Source organism: Berghia stephanieae, chromosome 6, assembly GCF_034508935.2.
Source record: "Berghia stephanieae isolate SIO BIC M18660-M18661 chromosome 6, UCSD_Bste_1.3, whole genome shotgun sequence".
NCBI lineage: Eukaryota > Metazoa > Mollusca > Gastropoda > Nudibranchia > Aeolidiidae > Berghia > Berghia stephanieae.
Genome location: NC_088365.1, coordinates 35,593,934 through 35,611,433, shown reverse-complemented (window position 1 = coordinate 35,611,433; position 17,500 = coordinate 35,593,934). Strand labels below are relative to the sequence as shown.

General features: G+C 30.7%; 1 protein-coding gene across 1 annotated transcript in view; it reads left to right on the top strand.

Moving 5' to 3' along the window:
• LOC144975683 (solute carrier family 22 member 15-like) overlaps positions 1-17,500 on the top strand; it is a gene marked incomplete in the record, with an annotated part of 24,513 nt that overhangs the window by 994 nt on the left and 6,019 nt on the right.

The following is a 17,500-nucleotide window of genomic DNA, read 5'->3' as shown; positions in this document are numbered from 1 at the left end:
TATCTATCTATCTATCTATCTATCTATCTATCTATCTATCTATCTATCTATCTGTGTGTTCTTTCACGCCTATGTCAGAAATAGTAATATCTTCATATTATATACATAACATGCAATTTTGTTATAGTAAAGTTACATAAAATGAGACAATGAGATTTGCACATCAAATTTCCTCCCTCTTCCTTTCTAAGGGTAAGAATCTTATATGGGGAAAAAAAGGCGAAAAACAAATCTTGGGATCTCCAAGCCTAGGCTAGGCCATAGAGGTGGGAGGCTAGGCCTAGACAAGTTTGTCCGTTATTTAGTGCCAATTTTGGATGCTAGCATTGAAAGTTGCCGTCTTTTCACAATTTTTCATAGCTTTTGTTGTTGTTTTTTTTAAACAAAAAATCGTCAATTTAGCCTAAAAACGGCGAAAATTGCGGCTTTTTGAATTAAGAATGATTCCAAACAATTGTACAGATGAAATCCAATATATGTGATAAAACTTTAGAAAAATTCAAAATATTGGATTAATGCACTGAATGACCTCACATAGGCAACACTGATGTTGTAACACGTGTTTCTTGATTTGAATTTTGTTAAACTCTATGAAATTGAGAAATGTCCTTTGGGGCATGAGAGATGTACAGTCAGCTGCCCCGTTCCCAATAAGCGTTGATTGCTTGAATTTTGAGAAAACAGCGCTAAAATCTGTTTATCCTTATATATGTCATACAAATAAATAATATACATATTCACAAAACCTTTTTCGTATTTTCAACAGTACTCTTGTTTTGAGCTGTCTCATTTCATGTTTTTTTAAAATATCAGTATCTTTATCATGATATTTTACAATGCATGTGATCACGTGTTTCAAATATTTCTAAGACATCCTGAAGCAATGGCATATTAGTAGTATAGTGATGCTCAGGAGAAATTGAGAAGAGCAAAAGAGCAGCATAAAATAAGAATGATTAAGAGCAAAATATTAACGTTTTAATTAGCGTGAAATTAAATCAGGAGAAATTGAGAAGAGCAAAAGAGCAGCATAAAATAAGAATGATTAAGAGCAAAATATTAACGTTTTAATTAGCGTGAAATTAAATCTGTTTGCTAGAGATTGATGTTAAAATGTTTTATGTATAGAGATAATAATTTTAGGGTTCGAATCCTATAGACAACTGGAATAGTTTGTTAAATGTTGATGTTGTAGTAAATCAATAGAGTTGTATTGTATCGATTGATAGATAACATGAATGGCTGGAAATAGTTTGGTTTGAACGGTGATAGCGTCTTGTGTTCAAATCCTAAAATCTTCGTTTAAAAAAACGTATCGTTTAAACGGTGTCCGATTCTATCACACATTAAGGTGTTCTCGAGTCTGGCTCTATGTTGAAATGTCGCTCTTTACTCACATTCTCCTAATGTGTTCAGGATAGTACCCGGTCTTTGACAGCGTTGGTAAAAAAAATTGTAATATCGCCTAACATATCTCGTTCTATTTGTTTCGTGTTGTCGTTCATCAGCGATCTTTTTTAAAGCGCTTTGAACCTCTTTAGTGGATATTGCGCTATATAAATGTTCATTAAAAATAATGATCACGCGTGTCCAATTATATGCGCCCGTAAAGATAATTGACCCACCGAACGACAAAGAGATTTATCAGAGAGAATACAGGACGTAGAAAAGGCATTCGTTTCGGTTGTGTGAAAGAACACAACACCGAAATTAGGATGACCGTTTTTTATTCGATGCACGTTCTTGTTAATAGAAAAACAGATTGAAATATGTACCATAGCCTACCAATCTGTATATATATATAAATCCCCTTTCTTCATATTCTCCTCCTCTCTTTGAAAATGGATTTTAGAATCGATGATACCAAACGACTATTTTTCGAATTAACAAATTATGATCTGGACTTAATAAACCGTAATCACAGACACTTTAGTAGTTGCATTGTCCTGATTTGGTGATGTCTGTGAATCTTAAATACGAAAATGTCCGAAATAACACGATGTCACGCACTTAATATTACTCGCGGTAATCAATGTTGATATATTTTTTAATAATCATAGGTTCAAACTGACGTAAAATAGGTGTAATATCTCTATACAGATTTGATCATGAGAAGTTTTGTTTAATAGTTAAACGCCTTACCACTTATCAACGAAAGGGATCACCATATTTTAATCGACACATGGTTAATTGATGAATAAAGCAACAAAGTGTCTGTTTGCTGTCACCCTTGTCGTCTGAAACAATCAATTTTAAAGAATTATGTATTTTTTCCAGTGATTTACTGTACTGGGATGGAAGCATTATAATGTATGGTTGTTTTGTTTTATTTTCTTGGGTCATTTTTCTAAAGCGGGTCTTGTAGTTTGTGATTTCCGTCTTAAATGCCATTTGCTTTATTTTTTATTATTATTTTTTTAATAAGACGACGGAGAATTTTATTTAATGCAATTAAAAAAGATAGCGTTCTTGTCTAGGTCTGGTAAAATAAATGAGATGACGTCATACACTTAATACAATCCCCGTAGACAATGTTGATATTGGAGAAACCTCCGGTATAGAGATTAGAACATGAATTCAAAATCAAGACGTTTTGGTATGGTAGTTAGACAATCTATCCATCGACCAATTAAAGCCTCTTCACTATGTGAATACGACTAGTAGATGGGTACAATAGCAATACCTAGGAGGTGAATGTTTTCATTGAAATTTCACCTAGGATCAATTAAATAGAAATGCGACCGATAAGCCATGTCCATGCGTCCACACGAGTAAAACCCAATATCATGTTTTACAGTCATATTCTCTTTACCCAATATCATTTTTGGAAACATTTTGATTGGGTTAATGAAAAATTTACATCTGAATCAAAACTAAAAAGAATTGATGACAAAAGCTTTTATAAAACCCAACAACTTTTAACACACATACTTATTCAACTGTGATTGCTTTTTAATAAAAATATTCTTGTCTGATATAATATTTGTACCCGTCATTTTCAACATGCGGCGAGTTTCATGTTTTGTATCATGGACTTGAATTTTTTTTCGCAGCAAGAAATAAATAAATGAAACACAACAATCATTACAATACACAATATTGATTGATCAAGTACTTAATACAATAACATGTCCTTGCTCAGTTACTCACTTCATGAAAGATTTATTGATGAAAAGAAAAATGAAAAGACAAGTCCATCACTCCATGTCCTATATTATGGTTATCATACCAAGACATAACCTAATTGAAAATGTAACAAAAATGTTGTGTAGGAATAGTAAATTTTATGAACCAGGTATACATTATCTCTATTTATGACATTAAACCATCAATATTTTTAACGCACGTTTTCAGGGTTTGACACATATTTACTGTACTTCTCCAGTAACATTGTCGAAGTTTTTAGATATTTGATACCACAACACATTTAGATAACAGCAGGGTTTTTTTCCTCAAATTTTATAGATCTGAGCAGATAATATATTTTAGCCCAGTGAAACGTTGTCATAACAGCTGTTATATTTTTAGATGATAGCCCAAATGACCAGTAACACCCAATGTGTAAGACGTGCAGTCTTTTAGGCGCTAGTGTAATGTCATACAAAAACATCTGTCAAATGCGTAGTAATCCCTAATGGCAATTTACAAGACGGTCAAAATTTATTAAGTAAAAGTTTTCAGGACACAGTGTATCAATTGAACCTAAGAAATTAATTTTTTTAAAGCCAAAATGTGTGTGATGTAATTGTTTTTGTTTTTTGTTTTTTTAGCTAAAATTTATAAAATATAAGCTTGATAGCAAAGAGTTTTCTAGCCAAAACATTTGAAGTAAGAAATTGTTGGTTAAAAATGTGAGGTTAAAATTTTCTTACCAACATTTGGGAAGTAATCATTTTCAGGTCGAAGTTTATGAAACACAAACTGTATGACGAAAATGTATGAAACTAAAGTTTTTTGATCAAAATAGTAAGAAAAAGGAAAAGTGCGAGGTGCAAAAAAAAAAAATATAACATAAAAATTAAAAGTTTTGTGGTCAAAATGTTCTCTGGTCAAAATGAGTGAAGTAAAAAAATTTTGACCAAAATTTATAAAATAAAAGTATGCGTGTAAAAATGTATGAAATGAATACTTTCTATCCAAAATCTATGCAATGAAATGTTTTTAGACCAAAATGTTTGTAGTAGTAGTATCTGGATAACGTTTATGAACAAAGTATTATTTCTAACAAAAATATGTGAAGCAATAATTATCCGACCAAATTGTCTGAAATGGACGTTTTCCAATCAAAATGTGAAAAGTAATAATGTTCTGATCCAATTATGAAATGAAAATATGATGTCAAAAATTATATGAAATTTAATTTTTCTGGTCGAAATGTGTAAAGTAAAAGTTTTCTGACCTAAATATAACGATATTATGACCAACGGTTATGAGATCAGAATACATATTCTCTCCGAATTGTCATTCTGTCAAAAATTGTATGAAATTTAATTTTCTAATCAAAATGTGTGAAGTAAAAGTTTTCTGGCTAAAAATTGTATGAACGTTTGCCCTCAAAAATATATGAATATTTTCTGGTCAAATATATGAAGTAAACAATTTTTAGGGGTCAACATTTATATAATTAGAATATACTTTGACAAAATTATAGGAACGTCAAAACCACTGAAACAAAAGTTTTCAGGATAAATTGTATTAACGACATTTTCCAGGCCCAATTTTGCGAAGTAACATTTGTCTGACCAAAAGATGTAAAGTAAACTTTTTCTGACCAAAATGAGAGAAAATAAAAATGTTTTCTACTAGAACTTCATAAGGTAAATTAAACTTTTTTTAAAACAAAACGTGTGTAGTAATAGTTTTATGTAAATGTATTGTATCATAAATTATTGAAACCGTTACAAAATAAAAGACTTTTCCATGTCTTTCGCTTTTTGATGCCTTCTCGAGGATTTGACAAAAGCAGAAAGTTTTGAATTTTCAAAGTGCTGACTACTTACCCTGCAGAATTACCCTCGACAGAGTAGAGACATAGCAGATATGACTGGTGATCCTATATTATCACGGACAGAAGCAGAGATGTCCTACAATTGTTGTAGAGGTGCTATATCGGATACGAACCCAAAGTTTTGCTATAATTTTCAATTTTATTTTGTTACTATTAAAGTATAACGTTTTTAGTCGTCCGTCTAAAATTATCAATGACATGATTAATGTCGATCCCACAAAGGTTATGAGTAAACCTTTGTTCTTCTCCCCGACAGGGCCAAATAACCTCAACAACAGGCGTGCAGGCTATCTTTGAACAAGACAGTTCAAACCCTAGTTCAACCTATTTCCAATAAAAAATACTCCTTACAAAACCTAAATGGTTTTGGAAGAGGTTATTCATAACCTGCATTTGAAGTTCAATCCTCTCTGTTTCACTCTTTTAGCTCCGAAAGTCGATGGAATCACTTCGTAGTTTAGTAAACCAAAACCAAAATCAAAACCAAAACCAAGCTCAATGTCACCCAAAAGATAAGATAAGGGATATGAAATAGAAATCTCACCAAAACGTGTAAGATTCGACCTATTTTCAATGAGAAAACAGCTTACCAAACCTGCATTTGAATTGCAACCCTCTCTTTTTCAATGTTTTAGCTCCAAAAGGTCGCTTGAATTACTTAGTAGTTTAGTAAACCAAAACCAAAACCAACCCAAAAGATAAAATTAGGGTAATAAAGTGCTAGACGTCGACCCAAAATAAGTGAAGTAAAAATTTTCTCGCCAAATACAGGAAACAAAAGTGATCTAACAAAAATGCCAAAATGGATGTTTTCTAAGCAATTACGTGTGAAGTAACCTTTTTGTGACTAGAAAATTGTAGAGTTAGAGTTTAAGTTTTCTGGTCAAAATTTACGAAATAAGACTGTTCTGTTCAAAATCTATGAAATTTAGTTTTATAATGAAAAAGAATTAATGAAATGAAGGCTGTACACGCGAAAATGTATGAGAAAAATATTCTGGTCAAAATGTTTAAAATGAAACTTTTCAGGATAAATTTTATGGCGTAATATTTTATATCTAAATAATATATGTGTACATAACGTTTATAGCTAAATTTTATGAACTAGGTTTTGTTATTGCTTTCTTTTTTACCCTAATGTGTGACGTAAAAGTTTTGTGGTAACACAATACGTAAAGTAAACGTTTTCTGGGCAAAAGTGAAAAGTAATAATGTTCTGGCCCAATTATGAAATGAAAATTTTCTGTCAAAAATTTATGAAATTAAATTTTTTCTAGTCAAAATGTGTAAAGTAAAAGTTTTCTGATCAAAACATAATAATAATATTATGAACAACGGTTACGAGATCAGAATACATATTCTCTCCAAATTATACGAAATTTAATTTTCTAATCAAAATGTGTGAAGTAAAAGTTTTCTGGCTAAAACTTATATTAACGTTTGCCCGCAAAAAATAATGAATGTTTTCTGGCCAAATATATGAAGTAAACAATTTTTAGGGGGTCAACATTTATAAAATTAGAATATACTTTGACAAAATTGTAGGAAAGTCAAAACCACTGAAACAAAAGTTTTCAGGATAAATTGTATTAACGACATTTTCCAGGCCCAATTTTGCGAAGTAACATTTGTCTGATCAAAAGATGTAAAGTAAACTTTTTCTGACCAAAATGTGAGAAAATAAAATGTTTTCTACTAGAACTTCATAAGGTAAATTAAACTTTTTTTAAAACAAAACGTGTGTAGTAATAGTTTTATGTAAATGTATTGTATCATAAATTATTGAAACCGTTACAAAATAAAAGACTTTTCCATGTCTTTCTCTTTTCGATACCTGCTCGAGGACTTGACAAAGGCTGAAAGTTTTAAATTTTCAAAGTGCTGACTACTTACCCTGCAGAATTACCCTCGACAGAGTAGAGACATAGCAGATATGACTGGTGATCCTATATTATCACAGACAGAAGCAGAGATGTCATACAATTGTTGTAGATGTGCTATGTCGGATACGACACCCAAAGTTTTGCTATAATTTTCAATTTTATTTTGTTACCATTAAAGTATAACGTTTTTAGTCGTCCGTCTAAAATTATCAATGACATGATTAATGTCGATCCCACAAAGGTTATGAGTAAACCTTTGTTCTTCTCCCCGGCAGGGGCCAAATAACCTCAACTACAGGCGTGCGGGCTATCTTTGAACAAGACAGTTCAAACCCTAGTTCAACCTATTTCCAATAAAAAATACTCCTTACAAAACCTAAATGGTTTTGGAAGAGGTTATTCAAAACCCGCATTTGAAGTTCAATCCTCTCTGTTTCACTCTTTTAGCTCCAAAAGTCGATGGAATCACTTCGTAGTTTAGTAAACCAAAACCAAATCCAAGGTCAATGTCACCCAAAAGATAAGATAAGGGATATGAAATAGAAATCTCACCAAAACGTGTAAGATTCGACCTATTTTCAATGAGAAAACAGCTTACCAAACCTGCATTTGAATTACAACCCTCTCTTTTTCAATGTTTTAGCCCCAAAGGTCACTTGAATTACTTAGTAGTTTAGTAAACCAAAACCAAAACCAAGCCAAAAGATAAAATTAGGGTAATAAAGTGCTAGACGTCGACCCAAAATGAGTGAGGTAAAAGTTTTTTAGCCAAATACAGGAAACAAAAGTGATCTGACAAAAATGCCAAAATGGAAGTTTTCTAAGCAATTACATGTGAAGTAAAATTTTTGTGACTAGAAAATTGTAGAGTTAAAGTTTAAGTTTTCTGGTCAAAATTTACGAAATAAGACTGTTCTGTTCAAAATCTATGAAATTTAGTTTTAAAATGAAAAAGAAATAATGAAATTAATGCTGTACACGCGAAAATGTATGAGAAAAAATATTCTAGTCAAAATGTTTGAAATGAAAGTTTTCAGGATAAATTTTATGGCGTAATATTTTTATATCTGAATAATATATATGTACATAACGTTTATAGCTAAATTTTATGAACTAGGTTTTGGTTGTTGCTGTTTTTTTGTTTTTTTTTTGATCCTAATGTGTGAAGTAAAAGTTTTGGGCCAAAAAAAAATATTGTAAAGTAAAAGCAAAAGTTTTTCTGGCCAAAATGTGTACAATATAAATTTCCTGGCCAAAATTGATGAAATGAAAATTTTCTGTCCATATAATGTATGAAACGTTATCTTTCTGGTCAAAATGTATGAAGTAACGGTTTTCCGGGTAAAACACATGAATTAAAAGTTTGCTTGCAAAAATGTATACAATAAAAGTTTTCTGGATATAGTATATGAAGTAACATTTTTCTAGCTAAAATGTACGATGTAACGGGTTTCAGGTCAAAATGTGTAAAGTTAAAGTTTCATAGCCCGAAATGTGTTATTTAAAATATCAGTCAAAAAGTCTGTGAAATAAAAATTTTAGGATCAAAATTTAGGAAATTAAAGTTTTCTAGCCAAAATTTATGAAATGTAAGGTTTTTCACCAACATGTGTATAGTAGAAATTTGTTGCTATGATAAAATCAATGTTTTGTGTGTGTGTGTGTGTGTGTGTGTGTGTGTGTTTGTTTGTGTGCGTTTCCCCAAAAAATTATCAAATGCACGTGTTCTCGTCCTCAACGCAAAACAATTTCTGGTCAAAATTATAAAATAACTGTTTTCAAGCCAAAATATATAAATTGAAAGTTATCTGACCAATGTACATATTTGAAGAAGGTTTTTTAAAAAATAAAACAGGCGGTTTCAAATGATCTTTAAGAAACTCTCTTGACCTCCTTAACGCCTGTTTTATTTTTAAAAAAACCTTCTTCAAATATGTACATTGGTCAGATAACTTTCAATTTATATATTTTGGCTTGAAAACAGTTATTTTATAATTTTGACCAGAAATTGTTTTGCGTTGAGGACGAGAACACGTGCATTTGATAATTTTTTGGGGAAACGCACACAAACACACACACACACACACACACACACACACACACAAAACATTGATTTTATCATAGCAACAAATTTCTGCTATACACATGTTGGTGAAAAACCTTACATTTCATAAATTTTGGCTAGAAAACTTTAATTTCCTAAATTTTGATCCTAAAATTTTTATTTCACAGACTTTTTGACTGATATTTTAAATAACACATTTCGGGCTATGAAACTTTAACTTTACACATTTTGACCTGAAACCCGTTACATCGTACATTTTAGCTAGAAAAATGTTACTTCATATACTATATCCAGAAAACTTTTATTGTATACATTTTTGCAAGCAAACTTTTAATTCATGTGTTTTACCCGGAAAACCGTTACTTCATACATTTTGACCAGAAAGATAACGTTTCATACATTATATGGACAGAAAATTTTCATTTCATCAATTTTGGCCAGGAAATTTATATTGTACACATTTTGGCCAGAAAAACTTTTGCTTTTACTTTACAATATTTTTTTTTTGGCCCAAAACTTTTACTTCACACATTAGGATCAAAAAAAAAAAACAAAAACAGCAACAACCAAAACCTAGTTCATAAAATTTAGCTATAAACGTTATGTACATATATATTATTCAGATATAAAAATATTACGCCATAAAATTTATCCTGAAAACTTTCATTTCAAACATTTTGACTAGAATATTTTTTCTCATACATTTTCGCGTGTACAGCATTAATTTCATTATTTCTTTTTCATTTTAAAACTAAATTTCATAGATTTTGAACAGAACAGTCTTATTTCGTAAATTTTGACCAGAAAACTTAAACTTTAACTCTACAATTTTCTAGTCACAAAAATTTTACTTCACATGTAATTGCTTAGAAAACTTCCATTTTGGCATTTTTGTCAGATCACTTTTGTTTCCTGTATTTGGCTAAAAAACTTTTACTTCACTCATTTTGGGTCGACGTCTAGCACTTTATTACCCTAATTTTATCTTTTGGCTTGGTTTTGGTTTTGGTTTACTAAACTACTAAGTAATTCAAGTGACCTTTGGGGCTAAAACATTGAAAAAGAGAGGGTTGTAATTCAAATGCAGGTTTGGTAAGCTGTTTTCTCATTGAAAATAGGTCGAATCTTACACGTTTTGGTGAGATTTCTATTTCATATCCCTTATCTTATCTTTTGGGTGACATTGACCTTGGATTTGGTTTTGGTTTACTAAACTACGAAGTGATTCCATCGACTTTTGGAGCTAAAAGAGTGAAACAGAGAGGATTGAACTTCAAATGCGGGTTTTGAATAACCTCTTCCAAAACCATTTAGGTTTTGTAAGGAGTATTTTTTATTGGAAATAGGTTGAACTAGGGTTTGAACTGTCTTGTTCAAAGATAGCCCGCACGCCTGTAGTTGAGGTTATTTGGCCCCTGCCGGGGAGAAGAACAAAGGTTTACTCATAACCTTTGTGGGATCGACATTAATCATGTCATTGATAATTTTAGACAGACGACTAAAAACGTTATACTTTAATGGTAACAAAATAAAATTGAAAATTATAGCAAAACTTTGGGTGTCGTATCCGACATAGCACATCTACAACAATTGTATGACATCTCTGCTTCTGTCTGTGATAATATAGGATCACCAGTCATATCTGCTATGTCTCTACTCTGTCGAGGGTAATTCTGCAGGGTAAGTAGTCAGCACTTTGAAAATTTAAAACTTTCAGCCTTTGTCAAGTCCTCGAGCAGGTATCGAAAAGAGAAAGACATGGAAAAGTCTTTTATTTTGTAACGGTTTCAATAATTTATGATACAATACATTTACAGAAAAACTATTACTACACACGTTTTGTCCAAAAAAGTTTAATTTACCTTATGAAGTTCTAGTAGAAAACATTTTATTTTCTCACATTTTGGTCAGAAAAAGTTTACTTTACATCTTTTGATCAGACAAATGTTACTTCGCAAAATTGGGCCTGGAAAATGTCGTTAATACAATTTATCCTGAAAACTTTTGTTTCAGTGGTTTTGACTTTCCTACAATTTTGTCAAAGTATATTCTAATTATATAAATGTTGACCCCCTAAAAATTGTTTACTTCATATATTTGGCCAGAAAACATTCATATATTTTTTGCGGGCAAACGTTAATATAAGTTTTAGCCAGAAAACTTTTACTTCACACATTTTGATTAGAAAATTAAATTTCGTATAATTTGGAGAGAATCTGTATTCTGATCTCGTAACCGTTGTTCATAATATTATTATTATGTTTTGATCAGAAAACTTTTACTTTACACATTTTGACTAGAAAAAATTTAATTTCATAAATTTTTGACAGAAAATTTTCATTTCATAATTGGGCCAGAACATTATTACTTTTCACTTTTGCCCAGAAAACGTTTACTTTACGTATTGTGTTACCACAAAACTTTTACGTCACACATTAGGGTAAAAAAGAAAGCAATAACAAAACCTAGTTCATAAAATTTAGCTATAAACGTTATGTACACATATATTATTTAGATATAAAATATTACGCCATAAAATTTATCCTGAAAAGTTTCATTTTAAACATTTTGACCAGAATATTTTTCTCATACATTTTCGCGTGTACAGCCTTCATTTCATTAATTCTTTTTCATTATAAAACTAAATTTCATAGATTTTGAACAGAACAGTCTTATTTCGTAAATTTTGACCAGAAAACTTAAACTCTAACTCTACAATTTTCTAGTCACAAAAAGGTTACTTCACACGTAATTGCTTAGAAAACATCCATTTTGGCATTTTTGTTAGATCACTTTTGTTTCCTGTATTTGGCGAGAAAATTTTTACTTCACTTATTTTGGGTCGACGTCTAGCACTTTATTACCCTAATTTTATCTTTTGGGTTGGTTTTGGTTTTGGTTTACTAAACTACTAAGTAATTCAAGCGACCTTTTGGAGCTAAAACATTGAAAAAGAGAGGGTTGCAATTCAAATGCAGGTTTGGTAAGCTGTTTTCTCATTGAAAATAGGTCGAATCTTACACGTTTTGGTGAGATTTCTATTTCATATCCCTTATCTTATCTTTTGGGTGACATTGAGCTTGGTTTTGGTTTTGATTTTGGTTTTGGTTTACTAAACTACGAAGTGATTCCATCGACTTTCGGAGCTAAAAGAGTGAAACAGAGAGGATTGAACTTCAAATGCAGGTTATGAATAACCTCTTCCAAAACCATTTAGGTTTTGTAAGGAGTATTTTTTATTGGAAATAGGTTGAACTAGGGTTTGAACTGTCTTGTTCAAAGATAGCCTGCACGCCTGTTGTTGAGGTTATTTGGCCCCTGTCGGGGAGAAGAACAAAGGTTTACTCATAACCTTTGTGGGATCGACATTAATCATGTCATTGATAATTTTAGACGGACGACTAAAAACGTTATACTTTAATAGTAACAAAATAAAATTGAAAATTATAGCAAAACTTTGGGTGTCGTATCCGATATAGCACCTCTACAACAATTGTAGGACATCTCTGCTTCTGTCCGTGATAATATAGGATCACCAGTCATATCTGCTATGTCTCTACTCTGTCGAGGGTAATTCTGCAGGGTAAGTAGTCAGCACTTTGAAAATTCAAAACTTTCTGCTTTTGTCAAATCCTCGAGAAGGCATCAAAAAGCGAAAGACATGGAAAAGTCTTTTATTTTGTAACGGTTTCAATAATTTATGATACAATACATTTACATAAAACTATTACTACACACGTTTTGTTTTAAAAAAAGTTTAATTTACCTTATGAAGTTCTAGTAGAAAACATTTTTATTTTCTCTCATTTTGGTCAGAAAAAGTTTACTTTACATCTTTTGGTCAGACAAATGTTACTTCGCAAAATTGGGCCTGGAAAATGTCGTTAATACAATTTATCCTGAAAACTTTTGTTTCAGTGGTTTTGACGTTCCTATAATTTTGTCAAAGTATATTCTAATTATATAAATGTTGACCCCCTAAAAATTGTTTACTTCATATATTTGACCAGAAAATATTCATATATTTTTGAGGGCAAACGTTCATACAATTTTTAGCCAGAAAACTTTTACTTCACACATTTTGATTAGAAAATTAAATTTCATACAATTTTTGACAGAATGACAATTCGGAGAGAATATGTATTCTGATCTCATAACCGTTGGTCATAATATCGTTATATTTAGGTCAGAAAACTTTTACTTTACACATTTCGACCAGAAAAATTAAATTTCATATAATTTTTGACATCATATTTTCATTTCATAATTGGATCAGAACATTATTACTTTTCACATTTTGATTGGAAAACGTCCATTTCAGACAATTTGGTCGGATAATTATTGCTTCACATATTTTTGTTAGAAATAATACTTTGTTCATAAACGTTATCCAGATACTACTACTACAAACATTTTGGTCTAAAAACATTTCATTGCATAGATTTTGGATAGAAAGTATTCATTTCATACATTTTTACACGCATACTTTTATTTTATAAATTTTGGTCAAAATTTTTTTACTTCACTCATTTTGACCAGAGAACATTTTGACCACAAAACTTTTAATTTTTATGTTATATTTTTTTTTTTGCACCTCGCACTTTTCCTTTTTCTTACTATTTTGATCAAAAAACTTTAGTTTCATACATTTTCGTCATACAGTTTGTGTTTCATAAACTTCGACCTGAAAATGATTACTTCCCAAATGTTGGTAAGAAAATTTTAACCTCACATTTTTAACCAACAATTTCTTACTTCAAATGTTTTGGCTAGAAAACTCTTTGCTATCAAGCTTATATTTTATAAATTTTAGCTAAAAAAACAAAAAACAAAAACAATTACATCACACACATTTTGGCTTTTAAAAAATTAATTTCTTAGGTTCAATTGATACACTGTGTCCTGAAAACTTTTACTTAATAAATTTTGACCGTCTTGTAAATTGCCATTAGGGATTACTACGCATTTGACAGATGTTTTTGTATGACATTACACTAGCGCCTAAAAGACTGCACGTCTTACACATTGGGTGTTACTGGTCATTTGGGCTATCATCTAAAAATATAACAGCTGTTATGACAACGTTTCACTGGGCTAAAATATATTATCTGCTCAGATCTATAAAATTTGAGGAAAAAAACCCTGCTGTTATCTAAATGTGTTGTGGTATCAAATATCTAAAAACTTCGACAATGTTACTGGAGAAGTACAGTAAATATGTGTCAAACCCTGAAAACGTGCGTTAAAAATATTGATGGTTTAATGTCATAAATAGAGATAATGTATACCTGGTTCATAAAATTTACTATTCCTACACAACATTTTTGTTACATTTTCAATTAGGTTATGTCTTGGTATGATAACCATAATATAGGACATGGAGTGATGGAATTGTCTTTTCATTTTTCTTTTCATCAATAAATCTTTCATGAAGTGAGTAACTGAGCAAGGACATGTTATTGTATTAAGTACTTGATCAATCAATATTGTGTATTGTAATGATTGTTGTGTTTCATTTATTTATTTCTTGCTGCGAAAAAAAATTCAAGTCCATGATACAAAACATGAAACTCGCCGCATGTTGAAAATGACGGGTACAAATATTATATCAGACAAGAATATTTTTATTAAAAAGCAATCACAGTTGAATAAGTATGTGTGTTAAAAGTTGTTGGGTTTTATAAAAGCTTTTGTCATCAATTCTTTTTAGTTTTGATTCAGATGTAAATTTTTCATTAACCCAATCAAAATGTTTCCAAAAATGATATTGGGTAAAGAGAATATGACTGTAAAACATGATATTGGGTTTTACTCGTGTGGACGCATGGACATGGCTTATCGGTCGCATTTCTATTTAATTGATCCTAGGTGAAATTTCAATGAAAACATTCACCTCCTAGGTATTGCTATTGTACCCATCTACTAGTCGTATTCACATAGTGAAGAGGCTTTAATTGGTCGATGGATAGATTGTCTAACTACCATACCAAAACGTCTTGATTTTGAATTCATGTTCTAATCTCTATACCGGAGGTTTCTCCAATATCAACATTGTCTACGGGGATTGTATTAAGTGTATGACGTCATCTCATTTATTTTACCAGACCTAGACAAGAACGCTATCTTTTTTAATTGCATTAAATAAAATTCTCCGTCGTCTTATTAAAAAAATAATAATAAAAAATAAAGCAAATGGCATTTAAGACGGAAATCACAAACTACAAGACCCGCTTTAGAAAAATGACCCAAGAAAATAAAACAAAACAACCATACATTATAATGCTTCCATCCCAGTACAGTAAATCACTGGAAAAAATACATAATTCTTTAAAATTGATTGTTTCAGACGACAAGGGTGACAGCAAACAGACACTTTGTTGCTTTATTCATCAATTAACCATGTGTCGATTAAAATATGGTGATCCCTTTCGTTGATAAGTGGTAAGGCGTTTAACTATTAAACAAAACTTCTCATGATCAAATCTGTATAGAGATATTACACCTATTTTACGTCAGTTTGAACCTATGATTATTAAAAAATATATCAACATTGATTACCGCGAGTAATATTAAGTGCGTGACATCGTGTTATTTCGGACATTTTCGTATTTAAGATTCACAGACATCACCAAATCAGGACAATGCAACTACTAAAGTGTCTGTGATTACGGTTTATTAAGTCCAGATCATAATTTGTTAATTCGAAAAATAGTCGTTTGGTATCATCGATTCTAAAATCCATTTTCAAAGAGAGGAGGAGAATATGAAGAAAGGGGATTTATATATATACAGATTGGTAGGCTATGGTACATATTTCAATCTGTTTTTCTATTAACAAGAACGTGCATCGAATAAAAAACGGTCATCCTAATTTCGGTGTTGTGTTCTTTCACACAACCGAAACGAATGCCTTTTCTACGTCCTGTATTCTCTCTGATAAATCTCTTTGTCGTTCGGTGGGTCAATTATCTTTACGGGCGCATATAATTGGACACGCGTGATCATTATTTTTAATGAACATTTATATAGCGCAATATCCACTAAAGAGGTTCAAAGCGCTTTAAAAAAGATCGCTGATGAACGACAACACGAAACAAATAGAACGAGATATGTTAGGCGATATTACAATTTTTTTTACCAACGCTGTCAAAGACCGGGTACTATCCTGAACACATTAGGAGAATGTGAGTAAAGAGCGACATTTCAACATAGAGCCAGACTCGAGAACACCTTAATGTGTGATAGAATCGGACACCGTTTAAACGATACGTTTTTTTAAACGAAGATTTTAGGATTTGAACACAAGACGCTATCACCGTTCAAACCAAACTATTTCCAGCCATTCATGTTATCTATCAATCGATACAATACAACTCTATTGATTTACTACAACATCAACATTTAACAAACTATTCCAGTTGTCTATAGGATTCGAACCCTAAAATTATTATCTCTATACATAAAACATTTTAACATCAATCTCTAGCAAACAGATTTAATTTCACGCTAATTAAAACGTTAATATTTTGCTCTTAATCATTCTTATTTTATGCTGCTCTTTTGCTCTTCTCAATTTCTCCTGATTTAATTTCACGCTAATTAAAACGTTAATATTTTGCTCTTAATCATTCTTATTTTATGCTGCTCTTTTGCTCTTCTCAATTTCTCCTGAGCATCACTATACTACTCATATTGTATCATTTCACATCATGTCATTTGATGGGTTATTTAGGCCTTTGAGATGTCCTCTGTGTGATCTTTCTGGTAAAAATCAATAAACAAAAATTAATCTAACAACTTCAAGCAAAGACAAATGACTAAATACGGAACGTTTCGGGCTCAAACATCCTCTTCAGCCAATAACAAACAGTTAAAACGGCGCGTCCAGTAGGAAAAATCGACGCCCATAGATAACAATGAAAATCCTATTAATTGTGGGGTTTTTGTGTGTTTTTTTCGGGGGAGGGGGGGGGGGTGGCCGGGGGAGAGCTCATATTCCTCCTCAAAGTGGCTCATTGACTGCCATTCCACACATTATTGGATCGCCAACACATCTCTTCTTGAGGGCAAAGTTGATATAATAATAATGATGATAATAATAATAATAATAATAATAATAATAATAATAATAATAATAATAATAATAATAATAATAATAATATGATGATAATGATAATAATAATATAATAATAATAATAATAATAATAAAATAATAATAATAATAATAATAATAATAATAAATAATAATAATAATATATAATATAATAATAATAATAATAATAATAAATAATAATAATATAATAAATAATAATAATAATAATAATAATAATAATAATATAATAATAATAATAATAATAATATAATAATAATAAAAATAATAATAATAATAATAATAATAATAATAATGATAATAATAATTTCTGGTTATTCTGGCTTTACCATCAATTTTCAACATTTGATTCCCTTTGAAATAACATTTGTCTGGGATTGTGGGTCATAATATATACAGTCCAATCTGCGTACTCTTTGTCCTTTAAATATTGA